We start from the raw sequence: 17,704 nt of genomic DNA on the forward strand, positions 1-17,704 counted from the left end.
ACTCAAGCGCCTCCATGTAACAATAATAGAACGCGAGTCATTTTATCTGTACTGCAGGACTTTCATGTCGTAAATCAAACGCTTCATCTTGGGTGGGCAATGCTCTTGAGAAGCTGAGGTACACACGGAAAGGTCCAAGCTGTGTCTGTGAAACACATTTCGCTCTGGCACAAGACGTTCGCAAAGATTCAACTCTTAGCAATGGAATAAAGTGTTCTCGCATCCTACTGGTATGCTAAACGGTTAACGCTATATTGACGTCATTGATGAAAGAGCCAATCAGAGCCATTCACCTCATGTTATTTCAATAGTGGACCCGCAATCTCTAGATGGGTAACGTGGAAGTTAACGAAGTTTACCGTAGGCCTAATTCGGTGTTAAAACACGGCGTCTCGTTTGATATTTACCATTGTGGATGATATTCATCTATTTACTATTAGTACAGCTCAAAATGGATCAATTATTCATGCCGAAGTACAAGAAGGTCCAGGAAAGAATTTTTCGTTTAGATTCCAACAGACAAAATGTTGAGTCGTGAATACTCCGCCAAGCGAAAACGCTCCGTTTAACTCGCCGTAACTCGGAAACCAGTAAAAATTTTGAGTAGCGACCAATTTTAAAAGTAATTTCCATCCTTTCTCAACATCTCTCTCGCTTCGATCGCCCCCGCCCCCATATAAATTGAAGAATAAAAAAAAGTTTGCCGCTTACCAACTTTTGAAGATTCTGAACAGATCGCATCGAAGTTGGTATTATTTTCCCACTTTTCAAAAAAGATTTTCATTTCGAATTTTTTTCTATGCTTTCCTTAACCATTCAGCTATCAATTAAAAAAAAATATATAGCGTGACTGATTGACTATCATAGGAGGTAGGATATGAAAAATATTTTAACGGAGCGGGAAATATCGTATAATAGAGTTTTATGTTAAAGGAATACGCACCAATTCCTTACGATTCTTTCCGAAGTTTTACGAACATGAATGTACGAAACCAAATACGTGACTACTGACGTCAACATAGCGTTAGCCGTTTAGTGGGCGACGAGGGTGCCAAGACTCTCTAATACCAAGTTCTTATACTTTAAGCTATGTGCTTACTGAGCATGCGCAGTATGTTATAACTGGAACTTGGAAAATTCAGGTGGCTCAAACTTTGTTTCTAGGTCTATACCTTTAACAGCGAAATTACTTTCGTTATATGACTTCATTAGATTTAATATTTCTAACGGAAAAGTGTGTTGGCCATGGCCTCGGGCGTAGATTCGAATCCTTTCTACAGTACCGATGTTCTTTTTTTTGTCAATGCGACATCCTGCTTAATCTCAGATGCTGATCCATATCACGATAAGCCCGCCGTATGTTCGTCTGATAATGAATTAAATTTCGAAGAAGTCTAGATCTAGAAATAGATCAAAGTCCTGCAAGAGATATAGGGAGAATATAAAGAATGAAAGAATATACAAAATGACTGGATTAAAGATACCGATACAAAATAAAAAAATGGTATCTCGAAAAGTATTTATTTCACACTCTTTCGATTTGCACCATCGCAAAGGGGATTCCTCAAAGTTTCATAAATATCCCGCTGAAATGTATGCGCCAGCTAATGATTTTGGTCGGGGATAATAAACAAATTACTTGTTAGACACCGCACGAGGTTGCATGCGTGTTTCGGTTAACTGAATTGAAACCTGATACGGCTGGTCAGCATCGCTTTAGAATGCGATATGGACGTGGAACCTCCAACATGGAAAGCATCCTGCTCCGGGACAAAACTGAGGACTATAGGAAGTATAATATTTTTTTTCTAAATACTTTTACATATCTTTCATTAGGATTCTCTATACATTAGAAACAGTTTTTCAGTTGGCTGGCTAGGAAGAGTCCTAACTGCACTTAGCGCGTGTAGCTCTTAAGTAGTCTGGTGTAAACTTGGTTTTGAAATTTTTTGTCTTTTTTGAAAAGCCACATTTGCATGTGAATTTCTCCTACATCGTGCACCCAATAAATTTCATCCCTTGTATTCATTGTATATAATTTTCAACATTTTTCGTCATATTACAGTATTCTATGCATCATCAAAAACATATGCATCAATTTTCTTCATAGTACAGTAATAGTGGTAGTGGTGGTGGTGGTGGTGGTAGTAGTAGTAGTAGTAGTAGTAGTAGTAGGTACAGTAGTGGTAGTGGTAATAGTAGGTGGTCGTCGTAATAACTAGGAGACGGTAGTATTGATGCTGGTGGTGGTGGTAGTAGCAGTAATAGTAGGTCTAGTAGTAGTAGTAGTAGTAGTAGTAGTAGTAGTAGTAGTAGTAGTAGTAGTAGTAGTAGTGGTAGTAGGTGTTGATGACAGTACAGAGTTATGTAGTAAGTAATAACAATAATAATAACAACAATTATTTCTATTACTACATGTTACCTAGGGTTATACTGAATACTGTGGTCGTCCAGAATTCCTTTTTATTGAAATTCAAACTAGCGTACAGAGATGTCTGATATGTGTTATATATAAAGCCCCTAAAATCGGTTATCTCTGTGATCCTGAAAATGCTCTTATCGACATTCCACCTTCCTATGAACACGTTATTCTTATGGGTGACCTCAACACTGGCCTCATTATTAACTCTACCTCTGCCACACAGCTTAAAAATATGTTCCATTCTTGTAATATGTCTGTTCTACCCCTCCAACCTACACACCATACCAGCACATCAGATACTCTTCTAGACTTAATTGTAACATCGCAGCCACAGAGAATACTGAAACATGGACAGTTACCTGTTCCTGGTTTATCTGCACATGATTTAATCTTTGCTGAATACTCATTGCAGTGTTCGAAAAAACCCTCTAAAATTTTAACGTATAGAGCCCTAAAAAATAAGAGGTCACAAAGCTCACAGCCGACGCCATTCAGCTTCCCTGGAGTTCTATCTGGAACTTACGCACCGTAGATGAAAAAATCGACACTTCCAATTCTTTAGTATTGCAGTTGTATGATAAACACGCACCTACAAAAACAAAGCGTCTGAAGCGCTGTCATGCACCATGGCTCACAGAATCAATTCGTGATCACATGAGTAGAAGAGATGAAGCCTTTCGTAAATTTAAACGCAATAAAACTGATGAAAACTGGCAAATATACAAGCAATTTAGAAATCAAACCACACAAATGATACGTAACTCCAAACTCCGACACACCCATAGCCTAATCCACAAATGCACGTGAACTATGGAACAACTTACGACAAATGGGAATAGTACAGAATAAGACGCCAACGGATCCCATCAACATTCCCCTAGATGTACTTAATGACCATTTTACATCCGCTTCCACTTCACATCCCAATATTGACCTGAAATAACAAGTCATCAATGAACTTTCAACCTCTCCTATCCCAGACCGCGACAAATTTTATTTCACTAATGTCACTGATCTAGACGTAAAAAATTGCACTACAAAGGATTAAAACTAAAGCTCATGGCACAGATCGGATAATATTTTGATGTTAAATTTGATTTTAGATATAATTTTCCCTACCTTGTCTCACATTTTCAACGCTTCCCTCATCACCTCTACCTACCCACAACAATGGAAATACGCCCTCGTTCATTCACTTCCTAAAACCGTCAAACCAATGGCTGCAAATGACTATACACCAATCAGCATTCTTCCCACACTGTCGAAGGCCCTAGAACGCATTGTTTACAAACAGCTGACTGCTTACTTTGGTACACACAATCTATTGGACATCTGTCAATCAGGTTTTAGAAATCACCATAGTACGACTACTGCTCTACTCAAGATCTCTGAAGACATTCCTGAAGCTATAGACAGACGTGAAATTACTGTATTAACACTAATGACTTCAGCCGAGGTTTTGACACTGTCGACATTGACATATTGATTTCAAAGCTAAGACAGATGCATCTTTCTGAGAGTGCAGTCACATGGATGGACTCCTACCTTCGCGACCGCCAGCAATGTGTATACCATGATAATTGTTCTTCTTCTTTGCGGCACGTGAGAGCAGGTGTCCCTCAGGGGTCTGTACTAGGTCCTCTACTTTTCACTCTATATATTAATGACATTTCTTCAGTCCTGGAGCACTGCCAATGTCATTTATATGCGGACGACCTTCAAGTATATATACACTCTCGGCCTGATACTGTTAATGAACGTTTGTCGAACCTCAATGACGATCTTTTGTCAATTAATAAATTGGGCAAGGAAATTTGGGCTAAATATCAATCCAAATAAAACCCAAGCCATTCTCTTGGGGCAGCAAAGGCTTTTATCCTCCATTAATATGAACACACTTCAGCCTGTCTCTCTCAACAACAAAATAATTCCTTTCAGTGCAACTGTAAAAAACCTCGGCATCTATTTCGACTCTAATATGAACTGGAATACGCAAATCAGATATATCTGTAGAAAAGCTTTCCCTATCATGCATTCTTTGAAACGCCTGAAAAATTTCCTTCCTACTAAACTCAAACAAATTCTAGTACAGACTCTTGTAATGCCTCACTTTGACTATTGTGATGTTTTATATAGCGACCTAAGTGCTGAACTCTCTCAAAAACTTCATCGTGTACATAATGTCTGCGTCCGATTTATTTTCGATATCCGCCGACATGATCATATATCTGAATATTTTCTACAACTCTCCTGGCTCCGCTTGTGAGATAGGCGTTTAGTACATTCTCTTTTCCTGCTATATCGAATTATACATGAGTCCACACCCAACTACCTTGCCTCTCGGTTTACTCTTCTAGCTTTACATCATAATCGAAATACACGTTCACAGCACAATCTGTTGCTATCAATACCACGTCATCAGACATCTCTGTACTCAAGTTCTTTCTCAATAGCCATGGCCCGCTCATGGAATTCGCTGCCGCTCGAAATCAGGGTAGTCTTAGTCCTCAGTTGTTTAAAATTAGGTTGTTTAGATATATTTTAAATGCAAGGAGTTAGTTTTTTAGGTATCATTTTTATTTATTATTATTATTATTATTATTATTATTATTATTATTGTTATTATTATTATTATTATTATTATTATTATTATTATTATTATTATTATTATTATTATTATTTTACACAGTCATTACTTTATTTTTCCATTAATACTTATATCTAGGTAATTGTCATTGTCTCAATGTAACACGTACTGTGCTGATCATACTAATTCTACTATTCCTTTAGTTGTGAGATTATATTCATATGTATTAATTCTTTTTTTTTAGTTAACACTGTATACTAGATGTATTTTCCTGTTTGAGATTATGTATTCAGTGCCTTTTTTTTATGTATATTTTTTTATTATTGTTATTTTAAAGTTAATACTGATTGTGTATATGTATTCAATATCTCTTTTTTACTTAATTATGTTTATTATTATTTTTAAGTTAATATTTGAATACCGGTATTTATTTTTTGTATGTGATTTTATCCTGGTTGAGTGGAAGAGAAGGCCTGATGGCCTTAACTCTGCCAGGGAAAATAAAACTAATATTACTATTATTATTATTATTATTATTATTATTATTATTATTATTATTATTATTATGTTCGTATCTAATGAAATAGTAAAAGTATCCTACTTTAAGATTTTTAAATTGTTTAAATATGGATACTGAAACAGAAGACAAATAATTTGTTAGCCACGGAGGTGGACTATCCAATATACTCGTAAGATGTTCGGCACGTATACCAAGAACGATCTAATAATAATAATAATAATAATAATAATAATAATAATAATAATAATAATAATAATAATAATAAATGGACGAAAAAACTGCAAGAATATACCTATACTCGGGACAAATAAGTATATCGCTGATCTCCGAGGGCCCACTATCATGTTTATGTGTACTGTATGTTAGGCGGGGACGGTGAGTGGAGGGGAAGAGAGAGAGCATGTACACAACCTGCAAACATGCAGTAGCCTACTCGAGACACGTATGAATAACTCGGAGAGTGAACTTACATGGAATATGTAATCGTAGCAGAGACGAGGGCCCGGAGGAAGTACTACATACTAATACTTACTTACTTATGGCTTTTAAGGAACTCGAAGGTTCATTGCCGCCCTCACATAAGCCCGCCATTGATCCGTATCCTGAGCAAGATCAATCCAGTCTCTATCATCATATCCCACCTCCCTCAAATCCATTTTAATATTATCTTCCCATCTAGGGTATCGGCCTCCCTAAAGGTCTTTTTCCCTCCGGCCTCCTAACTAACACTCTATATGCATTTCTGGATTCGCCCATACGTGCTACATGGCCTACCCATCTCAAACGTCTGGATTTAATGTTCTTAATTATGTCAGGTGAAGAATACAATGCGTGCATTTTTGTGTTGTGTAGCTTTCTCCATTCTCCTGTAACTTCATCCCTCTTAGCTCCAAATATTTTCCTAAGCACCTTATTCTCAAACATCCCTAACCTATGTTCCTCTCTCAAAGTGAGAGTCCAAGTTTCACAAACATAAAGAACAACCGGTAATATAACTGTTTTATAAATTCTAACTTTCAGATTTTTTACAGCAGACTGGGTGATAAAAGCTTCTCAACCGAATAATAGCAGGCATTTCCCATATTTATTCTGTGTTTAATTTCCTCCCGAGTATAATTTATATTTGTTACTGTTGCTCCCAGGTATTAGAATTTTTCCACCTCTTCAAAGGATAAATTTCCAATTTTTATGTTTCCATTTCGTACAATATTCTCGTCAGGAGACATAATCATATATCGTACTTTGTCTTTTCGGGATTTACACAGTTATCCACAGCTATGTTATAGGCACACGTTGCGTGTCCGAAATGCTAGCAATCTCGCATTCTTTTACTATATTTCTCACCGATTTTTCACTCTTCCCCACTACTTTCGCTGTTCTTGCCACATCTCTTTTCAGAGGAATAGCTAGACCACTATTTTTTCTTCTTTATAGAACTTAAATACTATATAACTTATTATCTTTCTACTTTGCGAACGTATTTTTCCCATGGCGGAGTTTCCATGTTACAAAATTACACACAATGCTACCACTACATATAAAATACTTCCGAAGCAGTGTCAACCATACGATATGGATCGTCCATTTGCGATAATTTGGTATAATTTACGATCGTGCGATCCAACCCGCGGATAGTGCGTAAAATGTACGATCCTGTCGACAAAGAAGGTAAAACATGTCAAAAAGAGAGGATTTTAAATATTTATTGCAATGGAATTTTATATATACATTTCTCCAGTATTACGGATAGGCTATATTTCATTTATACATTTATAGTAGTTTCTGCATGTAGCACTTCTGCGTTACAATTAATGTAGAAGTCGACTGTCGCAAAACATATTTCTATAAACATTGCTCTCCTATGTCCCCAAGCCCAGGTGACATGACAACTTGATTTTGGCAAACATTGTTATAGCGACATGAACTCACGTATTGACCATTACATGTGGCTATTCAAAAATGATGCTGACAAACATTCCTTTGTTTATTTCCAAATATCTCAGAAAACTGGTCTCTCCAATCCTCTCAAAAGCCTAAACATAATTACTGTTGCCACATAAGCATGTAATAACTATTAAGTTGGTTGTGATGTTTTGAGAACCCCGTAACAGAAAAAGAAGATAAAAATATTCAATATAATTATGGGCTATTTTGTACATACAAAGGAACAAGGAACAGCCTGTTATATATATAGCACTTGCTTCTGCCAGTCGTGTTTCGTGATAGTGTACAGACAGTAAGAAATCTGGTGTCATTGTGGTAGATTCTGACGTGAAATAGTCGCAATGGAATAGAAGATAGTGATAGTGGCCCTAGTAGTCCTACTCCCAAAAATCTACATCCGGTGTACCTAAATATACAGGAAGGAAACAAAATTGTAGAAAATAATGGTAAACAATTCCTGAACTTAAAGCTTGATTTTGCTCTGATTAAACAAACTGTAAAAGAGCTAGATGTAGGTTCTGACTCTTCTGTGCCTGCTGTTGTTTATCCTTCTGAGGATCCTCCAAAGGTAAGAAGACAACAAAGTGTTTATAAATAATTTTATGTGCTGATATTTAATTTTTAACAATTATTTCCTTATAAGAATTTAAAAAAAATCCTTTAAATAAAACACTGTGGAGGGAGTTTAGATAAATTAATCAAAATAGACCTATTTTATATGTAGTGTACGATCCTCCAATCAAAAGTACGATAATTTGAAACCGATTGTGCAATTCAGTCAAGCCTCAGGACTGGCAACGCTGTTCCGAAGTCACTATTAATAATGTACCTATCCGTACGGTGGCAGAGCAGTAACTGATTGCATTAATATTTGCTGTTGAGCGTACTTCCGAAACCGCAGCGCAGTCGAGCTGGTTTATAAACAAGCCGCCGGTAAAGACAGCTGTCCCGTGTAGTACAAATGAGATGCCATAGAGACATAATACCAAGAGAAGGTGCTTAAACAAAGAAGTCATAATTTTAGTTACCGTCTGAAAAAAGGAAATGAAATCCACGCCTTCCTTGGAAAGCATGAAAATAAGAAATATGGAAGATGAAGAACATAAGAATCGCGACCTTTGGAGGAGGAAGATTATATCTTTTAGTTGAGAAAATCTGAGAAGAACACAGAAGTATTCCACTACAAAATGAAAATAATAGTAATAGTAATAATAATAATAATAATAATAATAATAATAATACTTACTTACTGGCTTTTAAGGAACCAGGAGGTTCATTGCCGCCCTCACATAAGCCCGCCATTGGTCCCTATCCTGAGCAAAATTTATCCATTCTCTATCATCATATCCCACCTCCCTCAAATCCATTTTAATATTATCTTCCCATCTACGTCTCGGCCTCCCTAAAGGTCTTTTTCCCTCCGGCCTCCCAACTAACACTCTATATGCATTTCTGGATTCGCCCATACGTGCTACATGGCCTACCCATCTCAAACTCTGCATTTAATGTTCCTAATTATGTCAGGTGAAGAATACATTGCGTGCAGTTCTGTGTTGTGTAACTTTCTCCATTCTCCTGTAACTTCATCCCTCTTAGCCCCAAATATTTTCCTAAGAACCTTATTCTCAAACACCCGTAGTCTCTGTTCCTCTCTCAAAGTGAGAGTCCAAGTTTCACAACCTTACAGAACAACCGGTAATATAACTGTTTTATAAATTCTAACTTTCAGATTTTTCGACAGCAGACTGGATGATAAAAGTTTCTCAACTGAATAATAACAGGCATTTCCCATATTTATTGTGTGTTTAATTTCCTCCCGAGTATCATTTATATTTGTTACTGTTGCTCCCAGATATTTGAACTTCTCCACCTTTTCAAAAGATAATAATAATAATAATAATAATAATAATAATAATAATAATAATTATTATTATTATTATTATTACTGTTACAATGATACTTAGTTTTTTTCTGCTTTACAAAATTATTCTGATTTATTTTAACATAGAAGACAGGGAGACTTCTACTTGAACGCAAGGAAAAAAGCATTATAAATTTGCTAATATTTAAACTGTACATGCATAGGCCTATTTGCTGCAGCTATTATTCATTGTAATATTTACAACGTTATAGTGGATTATTTAGAACATTTTTAAGATGTGAGGCACAACGTTTAGGTGCGTAGTATTTTGTAGTTGCTATGAACTTCACTGTAAAATGTAGAAATTTAAATGTAAGATTAGTGCTATGGGTGTACGGTGTACACTATTCACACCTAAAAGGGAAATTATATAAAGAGCTCGATTTTTTACTGATTGTTCTTAATAAGACAATTCTTAAAATATGCTATTATAATAGTACTTCTATGATTAGTTATGTTGCTTTTTTCATGTGACTAATCACTCTAATTGAGCCGTTCAGAGCAAAAGTGGTGTAAGTCAAAATTGGGTAATGATGTTTAAAGTAAAAATTCTGTAATATTCAGCGCAAAGTAGCAGATAATATATCCTTCTGATATCCACTGACTACTAATAGTTTCAATAAATTGAATATTAATTGCTACTTTGTGTTATATTTTACAGAATGTTTACTTTAACCCTCATTATCCATTTTCGACTTACACCACTTCTGCTCTGAACGGCTTAATTAAAGTTAATAGTTTCTATAAATACTTCAAATTCATACATCAATATCATAGTGGAAGACTAGATTTAATGTACTTGAGTTCTGAAAATATACCTAAAATTTCAGCTTTCTAACAATTTGTTCCTGAACCATGTGCACTATATTCAGATTGAAGAATATTTGTTCACGTAGTATGTAATATATGTCTAACACCTTGAGATATTCCTAAATTATGTATTATAAAGCAGTCAACATTACAGTACATAAAAATTTTAACTGCTACTTTTATGCATTTGCAGTTCAAATACTATCAAATTTATACGGACTTTTTGATTCGCTTCATTTCATTTCATTTCATTTCACCTGGAAATCCCCTTCACAAATAATAACATTCTCAATCCATGTAGTCAGCATGAAACTAGGCAACCAGCCAAACAACACGTGACGAACACTTTTTTCCATTATATCCACTTCTGTGTAGGGAGTCAAACCCAATTCTGCCCTATTTATTGCCTAAAACACAACCACTTGAGCCGCAAAGGAGTCTGTTTTCATTAAGTTAGTCTTCTGTGTTATTCCATTTTAGGTTATGAATTTTTGTGCGCCAGTGCAACACTGTGCAGTGGAATGCAGATTGCAGGAGGGAAAGGAGACGGACGTGAACTGTAATGAACGTAAGTCAGAGCGTCAGGCATTGATTTATTCCGTCTAAACGCTGACCTTTGGAAGAGATGTACCTCATTCTCTAAACCTCGTAGAAGCGATGATGGGAAGAATGCAGTGATTTATAGAGAGACGCTTTATCAAATTGCTATTCTTCACACGACATGATTTGTAAATTAAAAGTAGAAAGGCTGGAATTACCTAACATTTCATATTGAATGCCGGATCGACACAACCCGATCCGTTGATTGGAAAAGAGGTTCGTATGGCTGGCGCTGTGCATTACTGTGATGCCCTGCAGTGATACGGTAATGTTAAGCCCATGTTCCACGATGCATGTCTCATCTCCTTTAGAGTGCACTATTACTGCACCCTGATAAAAAAAATCTACAGGTCCATAGCTTCACTATGCTGCATATCTTTGCGTAGTACTATTTGTGGGCGCGAACACCTGTCAACCGGTGCATAGCTTTACCATGCTGTATACGTTTACATAGAATTACATGTGCGTGGTGCGAGAAATGAAACGAGGTTGTGTATGCAATAATTTATTGGGGACAAATCACAACACTCCAAAGATTCATACATTATATAACCAAAGCCACCGTTTCTGGCGCGTGAAATAAATAATGGGAACGTTGAGAGCAAGGATTGTACTCCAAACAGGAGAAAGTCTCAGGGGAATGAGACGCAGCGGGGTGATGCTGTGAATGAATGTTGATGTCATAAGATGTCATAAGGTCACACACGTGGGTACACGCATCGTCATTGGCTAACTCTCAAAGCACAAACGATAGCATTGATACATACATATTTATATACCCTAGTTACAAAATTAGATCACGGTTAATCTCCTGGTCTTTGAATCCCTCCATATAGGAAATATCATAAGCAGGAGAGCACATGTTTTTTAAACTGACGTTATAACAGTAATATTATCGATCTACTTCGCTCCAATAGGTGATGCAATATTAAGCACATTCCTTTCACGGTTAATCTCCTGGCTGGAGAACAGTATCTTATTTTTGCCACAGTTTGTGGGCGAGAAAGCTGACAACTGTGATTGGCAGATTGCTGACGTCACATCTATTTAGGAGGTGGTATAGGTCTCGCAAGCCGTGAATACCGACGGAAAGAATGCGAATCAAACACTGCGATAAGGAAGAGCGGGCGACAGGAAAGGTCACGAGATAGCTTGAATGATATGCAAGAGTACAGTCGAAAGAGAAATGGCATCGATAGAATCAGTCTTGCGTTGTGATAGTTACATTACGACTTTGGTTTGTTCTATTGATTAGATTATATTAGATTAGACTTTATTAAAGTCATGAGTATTATACAAATACTAAGGACATAGTCATAATAAAAACAAAACAGAGTGAATAAAATTATATTAAAAACATAAGTTATTAACGGAGGACTCAAAGTATTCATTAATACTATAAAAGGGATGATTAATCATCCAGAGTTTTAAAACATTCTTAAATGTATTATAGTTAACAGTGTGTGCAGACTTATGTAATCTATTAAACATAGATACTGCCATGGACTTAAGTTGTTTTTTTAGTTATTTCCAGTCTAACATTAGATTCAGTCAATTGAAAACTGTATCTTGTGTTATAATTATGATGATCAGATCTATGATAATAATTTGCTAAATTTTTCTTTACATTCAGCAAAGAAGTGAATACGTGTCTTGTATCGCATGGTATTATTATTTCATTCGTAAACATATGTTGCGAATTATTTAGTTTCGAATTTTTCTCTTGCTACGTTCTTTATTTCCAAAGCGATGTCCTCATATGAGATATTCAGAGCAGAAGTGGTGTAAGTGAAAAATTGGTAATGAGGGTTAAAGTAAAATTCTGTAAAATACAGCGCAAAGTAGCAGTTAATATTCAATTTATTTAAACTATTAGTAGTCAGTGGCTAGCAAGAAGGACATATTAATTGCTACTTTGCGCTATATTTTACGGAATTTTTACTTTAAACCTCATTACCCAATTTTGACTTACACCACTTTTGCTCTGAACGGCTCCAATGTTCATCTTCTTGGAAGAAACAGTACGTCCATCGGCTCGCACCTTTCGCCCCCTCGGTGTGCCTACACACACACGTCAAAACAAACACAACGCCACCATTGTTTTTAGGTAATCCTTCCTTGCGCGAGCTAGACCATGAATATCTAAAACAATTTAGCGAGAAGTATTATATGACATACGGTCAGAAGTTTGGATTTTGAAATCAAAACTCAGGAAAAATTAATAGCAACAGAGATTGATTTCTGAAGATGATCTGCAAGGTTATCTCGGCGATAAAAATAAGAAAATAAATTATAAGACAAAAATGAATGTTCAAAATTAAATGATTGATTCCATTCAAGACAAATAACTGGAATGGTTATAAGAATGGGAGAAGAACGATGGCCGCAGAGAGTTATGGAATGGATATCACAAGGACACAAGAGAAAAACAAGAGAAGAACGGACACTCGGATGAAAGGAATACTTACAACAATAATTTATGGTATGAGAGACAACAATGGAGAAGAGTTATTAACATACATAAAAATATAATCACTGTAGTCATTGACTCCGGAAAAATGTACAAACATTGTAAAATCAGAAATATATTATTATTATTATTATTATTATTATTATTATTATTATTATTATTATTATTATTATTAGCAACGATGTTTTAATTCACACTTGTTGTATCACAGTAGTTATTTCCGTGTGAGTGTTTACAACTTATAATTCGTTTTCTGCAATCCAATTTGCTTCGGAATATCGCGTCGTGCAACACTGCCTCTTTCCAATGTAATTGAGCAGGCATGCAGTGCCACAACCCGTCAAACCACGACCGATTCTCCAGAACGGAATCTCGTTTCCGCGCCAATTTTGTGGCTATATTCATTTGCATTGGTTCACCTTCATACAATATGACCCGAGTGTGTGCATTATTCCATACTGGGAATTCAAAGGCGTTGTATTATTATGGAGTTAGACAGTTATCAAAGGCCGGAAATACTAACACCAGTTTGTATGGGATTTTCTTGGATAATGTAGAAATATTAATACAATCGTATTACGAAACATGGAAGTTGATGTACAAATACTTTCTTAAAAAAGGACAATAATGTTTTGGGAAGAATTTCTGAAAGAATATCCGTTTTCACAATATTTACATAACCATCTTTTGAATTTTAACAAAACCAATACTAACACCATCATACAAAAAAAAAAAAGATTACAATACTGTAGTTCTTACGGTATGAATAGAAGGCCGAAGCGTTGAATGAAAGGACGAACAGACAGATGGGCGAATAAACGAAGGAATGGAGGCAGGAAGGAACGGAATGAAAGAACTAAAGAATGAAGAAACGGGTGTAGGAGGGAACGAATGATCGAATGTAGGCAGGAAAGAAAGTTCGAAGGAAGGAAAGAACGATCGGAGGTAGGAAGTGAAGGACAATCGGCGGTAGGAAGGAAAGAAGTATCGGAGGTATGAAGGAAATAACGATCGGAAGTAGGAAGGAAAGGGAGTACGGAGGTAGGAAGGAAATAATGATCGGAGGTAGGAAGGAAAGGGAGTACGGAGGTAGGAAGGAAAAAATGATCGGAGGTAGGAAGGAAAGAAAATTTGAAAGTAGGAAGAAATGAACGATCGGAGGTAGGAAGAAAATAACGATCGGAGGCAGGAAGAAAAGGAAGTTCGGAGATAGGAAGGGAAGAACGATCGGAGGTAGGAAGGAAAGAATGTTCGGAAGTAGGAAGTAAAAAAACGATCGGAGGCAGGAAAGAAAGAAAATTCGAAAGTAGGAAGGAAAGCACAGTCGGAGGTAGGAAGGAAAGAAAGTTTGGAGGCAGGAAGGAAAGAACGATCGGAGGTAGGAAGGAAATAAGTACAGGAGATAGGAAGGAAAGAAGTATCGGAGGTAGGAAGGAAAGAAGTATTGGAGATAGGAAGGAAAGAAGTATCGGAGGTAGGAAAGAAAGAAAGTTTGGAGGTAGGAAGGAAAGAAGTATCGGAGGCTGGAAGGAAAGAACGATCGAAGGTAGGAAGGAAAGAAGTATTGGAGATAGGAAGGAAAGAAGTATCGGAGGTAGGAAAGAAAGAAAGTTTGGAGGTAGGAAGGAAAGAACGACCGGAGGTAGGAAGGAAAGAGCGATCGGAGGTAGGAAGGAAAGAAGTATAGGAGATAGGAAGGAAAGAAATATTGGAGGTAGGAAGGAAAGAATGATCGGAGGTAGGAAGGAAAATGGTAAAATATCGCTCCGGTTGCCTAGTACTACAGGTAGGACTTATCATTCCACTAACTAACAAGTGAGGTTCAATTCTCAGCGTTGTGGTAGAGAAGAGAAATTTCTTCTTTCCATCAACTTTACAAATTCCATTCTTCCTTCACTATACACTCACACGTTACATTTTCCCTCAAATCACTTTACTTCATTTCATAAAAAATAATAAGCTTCAATGATAATTTACCAAATGGGCATGACACGCTAGGTGAACTTCTTTTTCTGTGCAATGTTTACACTCGGTGAGCATAGTTAAACTCCTAGGACGAGATCAAATTCCTCAACATTAAGTTGTGATCTGATGACTGTTAGGTAATTGAATAGGTTTACATTGTGATGCAAATCAATCCGCAACGTTCTCTTGTCATTCTTTTCTCTCAAGAGATTAATATGCAACCTAGACTGCATGGTCCTAGTGCTGGAAAATCTGTCTTCTTTCTGCAATACATGTGCAAACCTTAAAGGTGATTAAGACTAACTTTATGTGTGTATATGTTAGGCGACTTCGATTTTTACTAATTGTCTCTAATGAATTAATTATGTTTCCTCTCGTAGATAGAAGCACACTCAGCCAGGTACGACACTTCTCGGAAAGATGTTCGGTCTATCGCGGGAGGTGAGATGACATATAAAATTACTTTGTCACAGAGGAATTGGGGATTGGGATGGAAGTGGGTCGTTGTCCTTGTAATTGATACCTTCCCAGCATTAAACAAACAGATATGGAAACCTGTGGGAAACCCAAGTCAGAATGACAACCCCCTGGAATCGAACTTCGGACCTCCCAAATACAAGGCGGACAACGTAACCACTACACCATTTCCTCCGTATATTTTTATATACTGTTTCAAAATTATTTTGTGCAAATTATTTTGTGACTGCAATGAATTTCCCCGAATTGAGCGAACATTCTTCAACGAAATGCACGTAGCTTTCCGCGATGTTATTAATCTAAAAGCAAAGAGAAAATGCGTGATGCAGAAATGTCGTTTTCAATGTGGAATACAAGTAGACATGACAGCTTCGTGTCTGTTTTATTGCAGAAACCAGTCTAATAAAAATATTATTGCTGATCGTCTGCATTTCTACACTACAAAGACAAAGGAGTTGATCGATGGCAGTAGACGTGGAGGTTAAATAATCTACACATGACCAACTCCAGCGCAAGTACATTGAAAAAGAAAAACAAGAAGAAACGAATATACAGAACACTTACTAACAGAGTATCAGAAAACTTGATACGTGATTTTTCTTATGCTAATGAGAAAAGACATCCGACGAATACTGCAGTTGTAGAGATAAATAGTGACAAAACTAGATTTTCCACAATCCTACGTAAGAGAAATATTCTATACTAATACGAGAAGTCTAGCTCAGAACTTCAGAACTTAAATATATGATAGAAACAGCAGTACTTGGAGTCTTTCGGTATGTCTGTATAAAAAAATCTAACATCATAATGTATTGGTATTATATCCATTGAATATGAAATCCACCACAACATATCCCACCAAACCACAACTTGCATACAACACGCCCCATCACACCAAAAATGAAATTTACCCACTCAATACAAAACACCCCACACACCACACAAGAAACGAAATCTACACAACACACAGCATCACATCAAAAATGAAATTCACCCATTCAACACAACACACCCCATCACACCACAAACGAAATCCACACAACACACCCCATCACACCAAAAGTGAAATTCACCCACTCAACACAACACACCACAACACACTCTACCACATCACAAACGAAATCCACACAACACACCCCATCACACCAAAAATGAAATTCACCCACTCAACACAACACACTCCACCACACCACAAACGAAATCCACACAACACACAGCACCACACCACAAATGAATTGCACACAACACATCCCATCAACGTAAGGACTATGTTTTTGGTCCTACAGAATATATCTGTTATGGTAACAATAGCAGTTGACTTTTGTCAACATATATGTCGAACTTGGAGTCAGGTCACAAAGGGAGAAAGTTAGAGGAGACGGATTCGATCCGGTGCTGTGGATTGAACTTCGGCGTAGCTCAGTGGTTAGAGCGCTTCGTACATAGATCCAAGAATTCAGGTTCGATCCCCGGCGCTGAAGCTTATTTTTCTCCTCTAATGAACATCCCAACAAATCATAAATTAAATCCACATAACACACTCCCACCACACCACAAATTAAATGCACGTTACACGCACCACCACACCATGTCACAATACATATTACACACCACACAATCTACACATTGTTAACCGTACATAATAATAAGGTTCTTTATATTTGGGATATTCAATGAAAGTGGAAAACATAAACATACACAATGTACGAAGCACATGTAACGTACAATACTTGGTATATATGCATGCCCATGTAACAAAAATGTTCAACCTAAATCCGTAACGGCAGATTATAGCACAAATTTGGAGAACGTATTCCTATCTCTCGGGCTTCATGTCACCTTCCTTCATGTTGCAGGGTTCGTTGGATATCGTATGCAGTAAGATCATCAAAGATCAGCATTCTGCAAGGAACAGCTATCAGCTCACTTCTTTATCAGGTATATATTCACAACAAAATCACATAAAAATAATATGATTATATATCATA

General features: G+C 36.7%; 1 protein-coding gene across 1 annotated transcript in view; it reads left to right on the forward strand.

Moving 5' to 3' along the window:
- Window positions 1-17,704, forward strand: part of sr (stripe) — a 1,127,550-nt gene that overhangs the window by 377,889 nt on the left and 731,957 nt on the right. The window contains exon 3 of the mRNA XM_069823631.1: window positions 17,573-17,654. The gene's annotated coding sequence lies outside the window, so the exon portion shown is untranslated. The remainder of the gene's footprint in view (window positions 1-17,572; window positions 17,655-17,704) is intronic.

Source organism: Periplaneta americana, chromosome 4 (assembly GCF_040183065.1).
Source record: "Periplaneta americana isolate PAMFEO1 chromosome 4, P.americana_PAMFEO1_priV1, whole genome shotgun sequence".
NCBI lineage: Eukaryota > Metazoa > Arthropoda > Insecta > Blattodea > Blattidae > Periplaneta > Periplaneta americana.